Source organism: Gossypium arboreum, chromosome 10 (assembly GCF_025698485.1).
Source record: "Gossypium arboreum isolate Shixiya-1 chromosome 10, ASM2569848v2, whole genome shotgun sequence".
NCBI lineage: Eukaryota > Viridiplantae > Streptophyta > Magnoliopsida > Malvales > Malvaceae > Gossypium > Gossypium arboreum.
Window position 1 is genome coordinate 21,744,675 of NC_069079.1, and position 14,212 is coordinate 21,758,886.

The 14,212-nt window shown below is 31.3% G+C and overlaps 1 pseudogene; it reads right to left on the reverse strand.

Annotated features, from left to right (window-relative positions):
- Positions 1-5,170: 5,170 nt before the first annotated feature.
- LOC108487628 (UDP-sugar pyrophosphorylase-like) lies at positions 5,171-11,275 on the reverse strand (annotated as a pseudogene).
- Positions 11,276-14,212: the final 2,937 nt, after the last annotated feature.

The following is a 14,212-nucleotide window of genomic DNA, read 5'->3' on the forward strand; positions in this document are numbered from 1 at the left end:
CACTTCTAAAGTTTGTTTAAGGCATCATAGGCCCTTATAAGGGACAATGTGAATATCATTGAAGGGTATTTGAGTATGAATGCATAAATGTATGAGAATGTATGCTATATGTTGTATAGTGATCTGTAATACCTCGTAGCCCTATTCCGGTGACAAATACAGGTTAAGGGTGTTACATTTTTTATAAATACACATCAAGTCCTTAGATTTTTATTACTTTGGCAATTTAATCCTTAAACATTAAAATCATCAAAAATTACTTTACAAAATTGTCTTAACTGTCAATTAAACTCAATAATCTTCCATAAATAATCAAGAAAAAACTCAACTCATCAATGGAAAAAATTATAACGTTTGACAGTTTTACAAATTGATTTTCGGGTTAACTAGATTAAGCTCATACAAGCTCAAAAACATAAAAATCACTAAAAACGAACGAGATTTACTCACTCGATTTGATAACCAAAGCTATTCGAATGATTTCTACTTCTTTTAGGGTTTCAGTATAAACTTGGTGAAGAAGATGATAAAATGCTCAAATTTCCTTTGGTTTTACTTTAATCTATATTATTTCCAAATTACAAATTTGCCCTTAATGATTTTTATTCAAATTTTTAACAAACATAGTCCCAAAACCATCCACTAACCTCATAAATGGTATAATTACCATTTAAATATCTTACTTTACCTTTCAATTGACATCTAGCACTTATAATTAATGGAAATCTACTTTTGCAACTTTTACGATTTAGTCATTTTTACTTAATTAACTATATAAACGATATAATCTCTTAACCAAATTTTAATACGACCTAGATGAACTCGTAAATATTAAATTATTAATATTTACAAATTGATATGTCAGAATTGTGGTTACGAAACCACTATTTTTCGACACCACTGAAAACGTGTTGTTATAGAAATGATCAGGAAATGTTGCAACTAGCCAACTAGCTTAAACAATGACAAACAAATTCTTCCTTTGTATTCACACATATGATATTAATAAATTTTATTCAATTAGTTAAGATAAGTGCTAAAAGTAACATGTTTTAATCTTGTTCTTAATGCATTTTTGGATGATTGATCGATGTAAAATGGTGAATTTTATACTCTTAATCCTTTAAATTCATGTTTCTATACTTAGCAGAGCATTTGGGAGCAAAAAGAGAGAAAATTAGAAAATTGGAGTAGATTTCAAGAGCCACACGGCTTGGGTCATTCCATACTGACTGGACATACGATCGTGTAAGCCACAGGGCTGCCTCACAGCCATGTGCCAGACCGTATCGATTTCACAAATTACACCCCAAACACGCGAAAAAATAGAATTTTTAAGATTTTCAGGCATTCTGAAACCTATACATGACAAAGATAAGAAGATGGAGTAAGCCTTCAGAGAATATTCAAGAAAATAACTCGAAAAGCACTATTGAAGCGCACTCTGAAGCAGATTTTCATCAAGATTGAAGATCTCCTTTTGATTTCTTTGAATTTTATTATGAATTTCTTTATTTTTTGTGGTTATACTGTTTCTAAAATGTTTTTATTTGTGATGATGAACTAATTTTCTAAACACCTAGGGAAGATGAACCCTATGATGACTTTTGTTTTTTTTTTATTTCTATTTTACGTAATAAATACTTGAATCTTGTTCTTAATTATGTGTGCTTAAGTCTTGGTTTGATATTTTGGGACTATTAATCCATATTTGATGTGCTTAAATCAGAGGAGAAAAAGTCCATGATTAAGAGTAGATCTAGTATAATTGAGTGGAGTTGCATGCAATCCTAGAAATAAGACGACATAAATCTACTGGATCAGAGTCAAATCTAATAGGGGGATCCATAGATCGAGTTAATGAGATAATAGAGGTTTTAATTAGAAAGAATTTCAATTAATCAACCTAGAGTCAGTTGCTCTTACTCTCGAAAGAGATATTAGCATAATTTAAGGATATTGATAACAACAGATGAAATCTAGGTGGAATTTTTTCTGGGTATTGTTTCGCTTCTTAGTTGTTAAACGTTTGTTTTCCTAATTTGTTCTTTGTCTTGTTCTTTAGTTAATTAATTTAGTTAGTTTTAGTTTTAAATCAATCTCTCCAATTTGTCTGTTAAATAATAGAAAGAAAGTAATTACTAATACTTTTAGTCTTCGTGAGAATGATATTTTTGCTCACCGTAGCTGTACTATTTATCAATAGGTGCACTTGCCTTTGTCGTATTTTTAGTTGGTTTCGTGGACATCAAGTAGAAAAAAATTTATTTAATTTATAAATATATTTTTTTTCAAATTTTGTTGATATTAGATAAAAGAAGTTATGATTTGCTTTAAATTATTTCATTTCAAAATTAGTTTTTATGTACAATCAATTGATAAGATTGTTATGTATCATCTAGTGTATAATTATTTGAAAAATAAGATAAAATTTTCTTGCTATAAATATAAGCTTATTCTACTAGTTATATGCATTACAAAATTATAATCTATTTTCTTTCTTTCAACTTTGTTTATCTTTTCAAAGTTTCATTGATGTGAATGGTGTCTTGTTAACTTCGTTATTTATTTTGCCTTTCTCAATTACATTGTTCGGACAAAAAATTTTTATTAATGATTATCATTCAACTAAGCAACTTCATAATTTTTTGCCACGGTTCCCACAAAATATGTTAAAATCTTTTAGTTCCCACAAGGTTTTAATTCCAACATAATATTGTTCTAGAATTATGGCAATTCCAAATTATTACTTTAAAGAAGTAATATTTGTTGCCGAGCGTAATGAATTCCAAATTCAAGGGGTTTTGCTCTGAAGAAATAACTTTAACACCATCAACTTAGATTAGATTTTACTGTTTATATGTTATTATTAATTTTTAATTAGGGATATTTTTCAATAAAATTATCTTAAATATTAACTCAGTAGTTATACTTATCAAATAAAAAATTAATAATTTTTTGTTTAATAAAATTAATTTATGAATTTTTGCTTTAAATTAAAATTTATGTATTATTGAGTGTTTATGAGATTAGTTTTAATTAAAGTTATATTTATTGAAAAATAAAGCTTTTAATTAGGTTCCAAGTTAAAGTTTTATAGTTTATTTAATTAGAGTTTATTTTTATTTTTATTTTTTGCATATGATCGAGTTTTAAAAAATCAAATTAAAGTATGATCTTTAATAACAATTCCATTAAAATTAGCCTTATTATTTAAGAAAAATGTAAATTAAAGTTTTTAATTTTTTTGTATTTTTCACGATCATATAAAATCTTTAATAAAATGATGTTATATTAAAGTAGTAATATGAACAGAAAGTGTTAATGTCGTTAATTGTTATCCTCGGTTGTTCAATTTCAAAATTAATAATAACTAAATTATTTTAATTTTTATTGGAACTAATTCACTCAATTTCAAAATTAAAAGGTACTAAAGAAGTTTTTACCTCATGTAACGAATTTGTGACCCAAATCTAACAGAAACAATTCCGTTATCATTTGACCAAGAATTTTGTGGGTTATCCAGGATAGTTTCATACCTTACTATTTATAAATATTTAAAACATTATATATTTATTTAAATTTTAATAATAATTATTTTTAGAATATAAATTTTAATAATATAAATTTTATATTATAATAGCACAAGTTTTTATAAAGGAAACCTTTAAATTGAAAAAATTACTATATTGATATTTAAATAACATTTTACTTCTATTATTAATTTTGAAATATTAAAATATCTTTTATCACTTATGATACTAATACATGGACATTTGAATAGTATTTTTAATTATTAAATTTGAATATTAAAATTTATTGAATTTAAAATTATATTATTTATGCAATTTTGAATTATATAGTTTAATAGTATTATAATGGTATAAAAGCAAGACTTACAAATGTAAAGTAGATATTTCCATATTATATAACACATTAGTAATTAGTGTAAAAAAATTAAATTTAGTTAGTTTGTACGAAAATATTGGAAGGTTAAAATCTAATATTTGTAAATCCAATTTGATAGTTTTGAAAACCTCATTTCAAATGTTAATAGCAGTTTTATTTCATTTCCCAAAAAAGTAAATGTAAGAGAATGAAAAATGACTTGTTCATCAAGTTCATGCTTTAAGGTGTATAATAAGCGTCGAAATTACTAAATATAATTTTTTATACTCTAACTTAATTAAATAATATAGAGTGATTGGGTCAATCCTACAGAGACTAGAATTTTTAATTTTCCTGTATATGCGATCAAATTTATCAATCTATGCAGTTGTCATGCCCTCGACTTTTGCATGCGGAGTTATAAAATAAATAAAATGGGGGGTTTTTAGTTGATAAAGAAAATAAAAAAACAAATATAAAATAAAATGAAATAAGAATTATAATTGCAAAATAAAATTAAAGAAATTAAATTAAATTGGTAAATCAAATTTATTAATGCACTTTAGTCTCGGTACACTCTGAAATTGAATCGATTCTTAAAAAATAGATTTTCCCTTTTAAATGATAAGTTGATCATTGCGATCAAGATGCCTCAATCGTCAACTTTTCCTAGTGTAGTTGGTTTCGATATAACTTGCAAATCAACTCTTACCGATTATCTAACCACATAACACGTGTCCACAATTTAAGATTTCAATAATTTTACAATTTAAAAAACCCAACTCAAATTAATGGCCTCAACGGCGTGAATCATTTAAATTCAATCATTGTCTCCCTTGACAAAATCTAACTAGCTTTTTACAATTGAACACGCCAACTTATTCATAACAATTTGAACTCGATAGACGACCGACTCGTTTTCCCAACTATACGCCAATACAACTCCTATCCAACGTACATTTTAAGCTAAAATTAAATCAACTTTAAAAACAATTGTAACTATCTCATATACAAAAAAAAATAGCGAATATTGTATTAAAATATTTTTTAGTGCAAGCCCATATCTCACAATTTATTTTCGAAATGATAATCAAACTAAAACTATATAGAATTTAGTTCAACATGAAATTAATAATGCTTTGCTTATTTATGAAAAAGAATTTAATGGTAATGATGAATGGTGGAATATGGAAAAAGACCTTGAAGCAATTGAACGAAAAATGTTAAGGAACAAGGAAAATAAAGTGAAATGACATTGCTTACAAACTTAATACACGCAGGGAAGAGAAGAAATAAATTGCTTTTATTCAATTTTTAGTGTATTTTTCAAAGCCACCATACAATGTGTTCATATATAATTTAGTCTAACTCATCTAATCACCAACCACATAAATCTAGTCTTCTAAATCTAGTTTTTACAAAATCAAATAAAAAAAATCTGATCAACTATCAATTTCTCAAAATTTAAATTCGGCACTCTTTTATTATTTATGCTCCAATTTAACCCGATTTTGCTTTTTAGCTTGAATTTCGATACTCCCAACTACGTAACTGATAAAATTAAACAAAAATTACAAACTCAATAGCAAAAATTACCGTATGTTTTCTCTAATTGTTCCTTTTTCTCTATTTTAAAACCTCGTATCCTCAATTCTTCTGGAAATGTATCTTTATAATCAATTCTCTCAATCAGCCAACCCTTGTTCTTTATTGATCCTCCAACTTTTACCTATTTCCAAAATCACACTGTTATTCAACTGAACTAAATTATCCATCCAACATAAAAAGTTTACTTGCACATTTACAAGCAGAAAAGGATTTGAGCTAATAATGACAATGGGTAAATGGCATAAATAATGAAACGACAGGGAAGACAGTGATCAAGTCAGAGTTATCAAAGCAAGAAGAATGTAAGAAAATTTAAGTCACAAAAAACATCCAAAACATGGAATTGAATAGCAAATCTAATAAACATTGTGGCAAAAGAGTGCAAAGGAATGGATTAAACAATAGCATGCGTCTTCCGTCAATTAATCGTCGATGACATACCTTTGCATCGTCAGAGGAATTGATGATAAGAGTTCCATCCAAGGTTAGGTTTTCAAGAAAGATATGACGCCCCTTAAGGGCCATGGTAGACTTTTGAGAAATAAAGCAACCTCCACCAACTTTACTTTGGATCTGAGCAAAAGTGATCCCCCATTTAGGCTTCCAAGTAACACGGGGCCACACTTCCACTTCTTGGTTGTTGAAAACCTGTTGCACAGGATCCTCCACTTGAACACCCGCCTAGCAAATGAATAAAAATAGTTCAGAATAAAATAAGACAATTAGTGTAAAAATCCTAAAGAATGAGAAAATATAAAGCTAAATTTTAACAGAAAAACAACACACTTTTTTAAGAATGAGACTGTTCGCACGATATATAGCCATTTCTCCAGAAGTTGCACTATGATATGGGTTCTGTTTTGGTATGTTAGCAGCCTCAGGATTATTTTTCACTGGTGCATAAGCAAGCCATGTATCAATTACCTATACGGTCACATTACATCAGGTTAAGGATGAGTATATATTTACATTAGAAGCAAATTCATTCACAAAACCACAAAAGTAGGATCCTATCTGACGTAAGAAAGGAAGTGAGGCCTATTAACACTAAAAGACTCCAGTGAAATTGTACAAAAGGATTCAAACCACCAATTACCGTAAATCCGACTCTTGCTGATGGAGGCAATGTTTTAGGATAATCTTGCATCATACACTCTAGTCGAGTTGAGGACTTAAATGATGTTTTACTAGCATCTTTATACCTGCAGTAACATAGGGCAAAACAGATGACATATTCACTTGCTTTCTTCTTTACAAATAACAAAATATATAAAAACAGAAATTATAAGGCTCTGGTGAACAATTTACTTGGGGTTAACGAATTCCTTAACAGCACCTCCTGTTTTGGTGAGCTCCTTAATGTATGGACCAAGCTCCAAAATCAACTGGTAAATAGAAACAAAAATACAGGAGACAGAATTAGAAAATGAATGGAACATTTTCTACATATGTATAAGAGGTTCCACTGCAAAAACCAGATCAAATTTAATGAATATCACAATGATAATGAAGATTTCAGCAGGTGTAAAATGCAGTGATTCTTTGTACTTCCAACCATATCAATGACAAAATTAAAGAATCCTCGTTATCACACTAGACATCTTCCTAGAAGTGAAACATCTAAATAATGATTTTGAGCTGGAAAATTTACCTGGTTTATATTTCCTGGAAAAGGAGAATAACCAGTCTCACAATTAACATCTCCATCTGGATGTCCAGTGGCTCTAAGCAAAGGATCAAGCTGATTGTATTCCACGTTGATCACCATCGATCTCCCTGAAGTTAATTTCATGGTGCATTACTAATTATGAAGCATAAAGCATACGGTTTTTCATGCCCAAAATACCCATCATAGAACAATTGTATCATATACAAGAAAATGAAAGGAGATTGGAGGGGGGGGGGAGGAAAAGACGCAATTTGCATTATCCTATATATTGTAAAAGAACATTAACACGTACAAGCACAAACAAGAAGTTGGCACTAGAAAAATAAAATAAAATAAATTACTGAAATTTAGACCTTTTTTTAGTTAAATGCCATCATCCGTAGAGAAATAGGTTATAAGCATATAAAGAATTCTAGCTTCCAATAGTTATAGAAGTTTCAGTATTGTATATAAATACCATCACTTTGAGTGAGTTTAGTAATTCCTCCAATAGCTTCTTTTGCTTTCCGTGGAACAGCAAGAGAATTGACATGGTACTCTTTAGTTGCACTGACTCCAAGGGATGCTGGAATTGCCTACATTGAAATAGTAAATTTTTATTTCTACCAGTTTTGCACTCCTGACATAAGAAAATTATAGATAAAATCATGGAAATCAAGATTCTAACCTTGAACAACAGCCCATTTGTATCTTGGAAAAAGATAACCCATCTCAATCCAGAATCATGCCTAGCAAAAAGTGAAGATAAAAAGTTCAACATGGTGAAATTTAAAAAGAATTATCCATTAAACCAATTTCCAGTGTCTGACAGTTGGCTTTTCTATGCAATGCCACTGACCTAGTATAAATAAATTTTGAGACGATTAAGGTCAAGAAGCATTAGGAAATGCATTATTTATAAGTATATGCTAGCTAGTTAAGAGAGCCACATGGATTCTTTAGCTTAATGTTGGTTTGAGACCAACATTGTTTTAGTTTTACTACCATACAGAGATGCAAGGGCAAGGGCATCATATAAGGAGTTTTTGTGCCATTAAGAAATAAGTTTTGACAACAGTCAAATCTAAATGTAAAGAAAACCAGCAAAGGCATGAGAAGAGTATTTGAGAGACATACCATACATTCAGAAGGCCACTAGAATAAAGAAGTGAGTGTACATCACCATGGCCATGAGGTTTTGTCTAAAAAGACCAGAAAAGAGTCAAGAGAAGAACCTAATGGCTTTAGCAATCAAAATATAAACATGTTTTTTATACAGCATTTATGGGGACTACCTGAATTTTGTATTTGTTATGAGGGTCCAAACCTAGCATCATTATAATCTAAGCATGCAACTTTTTCCTGCAAGCAAATACAACAAGGTAAAGCATCTAACAGCTTTCACCAACCACATATCAATGAGAGATAACATACCTGCTTAAGAAGTTTAACTTGTGAAGCTTTCATCCCAAAATAAGAATTTGATTCTAAAAGGTCCAGTGTACAGGTATGTGTGTCATCTGATGTCATGATAACAAAAGGAATCTCCGTTTGACATGTACCTTAATTTCAGACACACACTCAGAAGGAGTTAGAGAGCAAATAAGTTGTAAAATGCAACAATCAATAAAATATTTTCTGAAGGCTTAAAGGTTCATTATTTTTCTTTTTACTTATTGAGGCAAATATGTTGACCTAGGCACTTCAAACATAAGAAAATGATTGTAAGAATATGAACTGCTTATGCTAGTGAGATGAAAGAGGTTGGTTAAATAAATAAGCTCATTTGCTATAGTTTATTACAGAGAAAACAATACAGCCTGCCTTCAAACTCTTTTCTACTTGTTCACTCTATCAATTTTCCTAATGAATGATGGCCATTTTACAGGTAAAGTGGTAAATTCTTGTCTTATTCAATAGTGGCTTTTCTGATGATTACTATAATTTAAAGTTAAGTACATCAAAAAGTATTTTTTTTTCCACAGTTCCTGCACTAAGCAATTGTTGACGCATTTCAACAAGTGAAATAGACTACTATGAAATGGTCAATAATCTCCCATTGGTTGCAGCAATCAACAGTACTGAAGGAAAATAACACTTAATCTTTCATGATTAAGTCAAGGACAAAAAGCTCAAAAGGCTATTTAAAGCGGAAGGCCTCCTAACAAATAAGATACCACAGAAACCTTGCGTGAGCCAAACTACTACCTTTCCTGATGAACCAGAATAGACTCAATACACAAAAAGTTCAAAAAAGCTATGTAATGCAGGATGCCTCCTAACAACAGAGATACCACGCATACCTTGTGTGAGCCGACTGCTAGCTTCCTGAAGTGCCAGAATGGACTCAATGTAGAGTTGTAAGAAACATGTTCCAGTTGTGGTCTCTGCAGGAAGTGCTCCCTACAAGATGTCAAGAGTAGCTAGTCAAATATGTTGTTTGTAGAGCAAAAGTAGTCACGGGTGTAGGAACAGGCTCAATCAATACGATGCAAAAAATAAGATTAATCCTCTTCAAAAAGGGGCAAAGAAAAGCAAAATATTAACAGTTGGTCTATAGGTTATATACCTTAATTCCATTGTATCCTAGACGTTCACCAAGCCCACCCGCAACAAGAACAAATGCTGCGTTTTTGGCTTCTTTGACACCAACATCCTCAAATTTGATGAAATTATCATCACCAAGAGAGAGAACTTCTCCAATTGGGACCTGCAAAAAGAATTACCATGTTTAAAACAGTTGCATAGAAGAGAGTGAAGATAAGAACATATACAATAATACAAGTAAAGAAAACTTGATATATTCCAATTAAACTAATAATAATATGAATCGTATTAACTAAGACAACTGAATATTGATTACGTTAATTTCTATAAAAATTTAGAAAATTTCGAGTGAGTAACTTCATTACCGAAGGTGTGAAGCCATCATATGGATTCTTCCCAGCTTTTGAGTCGGCTAAGAGCTCCCTAGCGGTTTTAATATACGATGCCAAACCCCCAGGATAGCTTGAATTTAGCTTAGATAACTAAAGGAAAAAAAAAAAAGGACACTCTTAAGATGTACAATACTGAAAATCATTTAACTACAATTCAAACATAAACGGTAAAAATAAACAGTCACTCCTTGAATGCCTTAATTTTCCTTAGTAGCCAAAAAAAAATTTCTAATTAAGAAAAAAAAATCATAGTAGAATACTGTAGAACTCAATCGCTTCAAACAACAGAGACCTGAGTGAAGAAAGCTTTCTTTTGGTCGTCATCGACGCCAGGCTCTGCCCAATGCTGAAACAAATGACTCTGTCCCATCTCCAACAACATCTTCCCTGATTGGATCTGCCAAAACAACAAAAAATAACGATTACATTACATAGTCGAATAAATATTATATATATGAACAGATAAATATCCGGTAAGTTTATTACAAAAGTACGGAGTCTGAAACATGCAAGACCTGATCCGGAGAAAGGAGGTGCAGATTCTTGACAAGAGTAGGAGGCCAATCTCCAGCGTCGATTTTGAGGTCGGAGAGAAGCTTCGCCGTCGAATCAGCCGTCGTCAAACCCGAAGCCATTCTCGCGGGAATTTTATTTTTGAATAATTTTTTTAAACAAAGGTCTGGAAGGGAATACTGAGGGAAGAATGTTATGGTAAGAAACTAAAATCAAGAAAAACAAATTCAGCTTTACGCTAACCTCCGTTGACCGACCCACCGACCGACCCGATAACAGATCGAATTGACCCCTGGATAGTGTTTCCAAAAAAAATCCTTTTATTTCCTGAGACTGATGCCGCCTCGCCTCTCCCGTTTTTCCCCCTGATTTTTTAGTGATCTATGGCTCGCGAAGGTCCTTTAGAATAAATTCTAAACAATCAATTTGTTCAAAAAAATTGGAGAAAAAAAATCAGAGTAATTTTTAATAAAAAGTAATTATGGAGAGAAACCTAGTTAGGGTTTTTTTAAAACCGCAATTGAAATTGTCTTCTGAGGTTTTAGAGATTAGACAGAAATATGGGGAGATAGGGAGTCCTAATAGCAGTGAACAACGGCCTCTTTTATCGCGCGTGAGAAAAGTGAAAAGTGAGGAGTGGCGGGCTCGGTTTTTTTTAAATTAAACTAATAAAATATAATTCATTAAAAATAATTGTTGTCATAATCAAATTAAACTAATAGATTGAAATCAATTATCCGATGAATTTAATAGATTAAGATAAATAATAAATCAGAACTATTTTAAATCAACGAAAAGGATAATAAATCAAAGAGTAATGAAAATCCACTTTGATCTTTATCTTTTATTTTTTTGCAAAATGAATTTTTCGTTTTGAATAAATTTTAAATTATAATTATTTTAAAGTGATTGAATTATTAAATATAACTAGTAAAAATACCTTTCATTTAATAATCTTGTATTTAATACCAAATTAAGAAGTTATCGAAAGTTTAAACTTCATAAAATCCATTCTTTCTCTTGTATTAAAAAAAAACATTTTAGATTGAAAATGGGATGTACTGTGATTTCTTTTAGTACAATTACCAGTGAAGCTAACGACACTGGTTCGCCTAAAGACCATTCTATCAAAAAAGCCCGAAACAAGGATCAACGGATATATTCAAATATGTCAATTACATAAAATTCGACCCAAACACCAGATGTGACCTAAAAAGACAAAAAGGAAGGAATTTATTTGCTATTGGAAACGATGAATGAGTCTTTAGTGATGGATCTGGAGCCTGATCTGGAGTTTATAGAAGGGGACATCAAGAAATCATATATTAAATATGTCATGTCTATTGATTTTTCTAAAAGTATCTACCAATTGTTAGTCAAATACATGGCCTTAACGGTCGTAGTCAAATTGCTAGGTAGGAACATTGGGTTCACGACTATTCAAAACAGGATCTCAAGTCAGTGGAGACCTTCGATGCCATTTCATCTGATGGACATCAAAAATGGAAATTATTTAGTAAAATTCCAAGACCAAGAAGACTATGGCAAAGTACTATCATAGGGACCATGGATAATATTTGGGCAATACCTTATGGTTCAACCGTGGTCAAAGTATTTTGTGTTGGGAAATGTGCAATATTATAGTAAACATGTAACTATTTTCTATTTATTTAAACGATGAATAAATAAATAAAGTTAATTTCATATTTCACTATTATATCTTTTGTATTTTCTGTCTTTTATATTTTGCATGCACAGTGAAACTGTAACAAGCAAATATTAGCTCATTGATTGCCTAAAGTTTAAACTGAAGATAAGTGGCATTGTAAGAATGTTTAAATTACGAGAAAGACAACTTACTTCAGTAGATAATCTAAATGAGTCCATAATCCCGTAAAAGAATCAAAGTGAACATTTGATTCAAATACTGAGAAGGATTATTATACTGTCTACGATTCCAATTGGAGAGATGGCTAGTCTTGGCTATTGGAGTAGTAGACTCCACAAGTAGAGACATAGATGTATTCATTGGTAGAATGATACATTGGAGTAGATCCAAGATGAATTAATTATGAATCTATTTGTGAATTAATTTACTTGTGGCATTCATGATGAGATTTACCTAAATCCTGAGTTAGTCACTGACCATGCGTATGCAACTTATGTGCTTTGATATAAGTGAAGGCTTATGCTCTAAAGATGATCGAGCCCATAGCCAGTATGTTGGGTACAGGACTTGTATATGGCAATCAGTGGAATTTATAGCTCAATCAAAGAGTTAATGATATCATCTTATTGACATTGTGTGGATTGATAAATATGGAACATTGTCATGGGTTACTTATTTTCAAACAAGCAATTTATCACAGTCTTTTGTTGACATTGATCATATTAATCATTAAGAAGACACAATGGTGACAATGAGATAAAATAGGATTGTATTGAGTGAACGACTTTAACTCAAAAGAATCAAAGATATCATATGAGGGAAACACACACATGATGAGGTCATTTGACAAAGTAGTTGGATGAATTGCTTTCGTAAAGAGTACACAATAAAGAGTTTTCAATCACGGTACTTCTTATGGACTGGCTCTATGATTAAGTAATTGCGAATTATTGGAACGATACTTCTAGACATAATTCCCATCAATAGAGCCTAATTGTATGTGTCCGATTGACCCCTCTGCTAGCTCAACAAAAACTCGATCGGACTGCATTTGAATCAAAAGAAAATTATAGGCCATGTGGTCACACACGCCCGTGTGGCTTGGGACACATCCGTGTCCTCAACCCGTGTAACTCTCTGACTATGACGTCATCAACAAAATAAGGTCACACAGCCAAGTCACATGCCAGTGTGGCGAATTAAATTCCAAAAATTAAGTGCAGACTTCACACGGCCTGGGCACACGCCCATGTCCTAAGGCCGTGTCCTTCACATGCCTGAGACACACGGTCGTGTCTCTGCCCGTGTGTTTACTGCTAGGCATTCTATTTTGTATGATTAGGGTGCAGGGGACACACAACCGGATCATACACCCATAGGGCAGACCGTGTCTCACTACGGTCTAGACACATGCTCGTGTGTCTAACCGTGTAGACAATTTCTAGGCTATTTTCCAAGCCATTTGCGACCCTTAAACACTCACATACTTATACTCATATCATGGCATGTAACATGGCACATTTGATTACTCAAACATTCACATTCATGGATAAATTATGACTTAACAATGTCAACAAATCACCTATCTAAACTATTATGCTTTCATATGGCATTCCACACCAATTTCATATTTATTCATCATCCTTGCTAACCTACTTCAAGTTACACATTTACACCATATTTATTATATACGCATTAATCATATTTCATACACTCAACATACAAGCCATCCATCACACTCATTAACCATAAGCAATTATAACCACATTAAAGCATAAGCACATTTGCATGCATGCGTCCATAATTAAGGTTACAACCCAAATAATCAATAAAAACCACCTCTCATGGCCATATACAAAATAATCATAATAACATCGTGAGCCAACACATTTGGCTAATCAATATGACACATACCAAAAAGACCAAATCCAAATACATGCCATACTC